Genomic DNA, 2,063 nt, shown 5'->3' on the forward strand with positions numbered 1-2,063 from the left:
AATAAAGAGAGAATAAGATAAAACATGTAACTAATTAAGAAAGATTTGAAACTAAGATAAGATAGGAAATTCGAAAAAGATTTAATTTTAAAATTTTGAAATTAAAATTGGAAAGAAAAAGTCAACAAGATTTAAAATATTTGAAAAAGATTTGATTTTGAAATTTGAAATTGAAACAAGATAAGATAAAATTTAAAAATCAAATTTGAAAAGATTTTTAAAAAGATTTGAAATTAAAATTTAAAAGAAGATAACATAGAAAAGTTTTAAATTAGAAAGATGTGACAAAATTTGAAAAAGATTTAAAAAGAATTGTTTTGAAATTTTAATTTTAAAAAAGGGTTGATTTTAAAATTTTGAAATTAAGATAAGATCAGAAAGATAAAAAAAGATTTTGAAAATTTTAAATAAAGATAGAAAAGATATATTTTTTATTTGATTTTTTTAATTTTTTTAATTAACGAAGAAAGAGAAAAACAACTAAAAGACACCAAACTTAAAAATTTTTAGACCAAAAGGCCCTAATTTTCGAAAACTAAGAAAACAAACACCAAAAGACACTAAACTTAAAAGTTTTTAAGATCAAAACAAGAAGAGAAACAAGAACAACTTAAATACCATGAAGAACACTAAAGAACAATTCGAAAATTCAAAGAACACAAAGAACACACAATGGACACCAAACTTAAGAATTGAAACTAGATTCAAACAAAGGATACTATTTTTGAAAATTTTTGGAAAAAAAGACAAGAAAGTTCGAAACCTTAACAAGAATAAGAACAAAAAGACTCAAACAAAAGATAAAGATCAAGAAAGAAAAGAAAAGATTTTTGAAAAATTTTTAAATTTTTTTTTCAAAAAGAAAATAAAAGACTCAAACAAAATAGTAAGAATTACCTAATCTAAGCAACAAGATAATCCGGTAGTTTGTCAAATCCGAACAATTCCCGGCAACAACGCAAAAAACTTGGTGCACGAAACTGACTCCGCACGTTTTACACAGATAGACCGGCAAAAATACCAGGTCATCCAAGTAATACCTCAGGTGAGTGAGGGTCGATCCTACAGAGATTGTTGGTTTGAGCAATCAATGGTTATCTTGCAGATCTTAGTTAGGTAGATAGAAAATATAGTTGTCCCGAGAAAACGCATAAAATAGATAAATAAATAAAATGTTACTAGATAGCTGTGAAATCAATGGTATGAGAACGGTTGAGGCTTCAGAGATGCTTTGTCTTTCTGGATTAACTTTTCTTATTGTCTACTTCAATAACTTTCTGATTCATTCAATGGCAGCCGTAGTGATTAACTCATGTCCTCTCATCAAGCCACCTCTAGGTTTCTCACTGTAGCAGAAGATGAAGCTCTAAGCAATCCTCTCCCATTCACGATCCTACTCAAGGTGCCATAGACAAGGCAGATCTTCTGGATCAAGGAACGCTACTTTTCAGACTCTAGCCTTAGCGCCACAGAGACCTCACTTACCCACGGTCAATGGGATTTCATGTCACTTATCTAAAGTTGCCCAGGTACTCTATTGGAATCCACAATGCAATCTCTAGCTTTGGTTCAACGCTATCCGAGTCAGGACTCACACGGAACCCATGTAGAACAAAGGTGATTGTCACGGCTCACCCTCAATTCATAAGATGAAGAACGAAAATGCATAAGAGAATAGAATTGGACATATTGAAATAGAACAATAATATTATTAATCCATGAAACTCAGCAGAGCTCCTAACCTTAACCTTAGGAGGTTAGTGTCTCATACTGTACAGAAAATAGTGTTCGAATGTAAAGTAGGGGAAGAAGATTGATTCTTCTTAAACAAGGGTGATCTTCTCCTATATATACTATTCTAATAACTCAGGATTACAGAAATAAGATAGACTAGTCTTGTAGTGCGAAAATCCACTTCTGGGGCCCACTTGGTGAGTGTTTGGGCTGAGCTTGAGTGAATCCATGAGCTAGTACTCCCCTTGGGCATTGAACGCCAATGATGGGCTCCCTTTTAGGCGTTGAACGCCAGCTGCTCCCTTTTGGGCGTTCAACGCCAGGAATGG

The sequence above is a fragment of the Arachis ipaensis genome, chromosome B7 (genome assembly GCF_059453495.1).
Source record: "Arachis ipaensis isolate K30076 ecotype BB chromosome B7, ASM5945349v1, whole genome shotgun sequence".
In the NCBI taxonomy this organism is placed as follows: domain Eukaryota; kingdom Viridiplantae; phylum Streptophyta; class Magnoliopsida; order Fabales; family Fabaceae; genus Arachis; species Arachis ipaensis.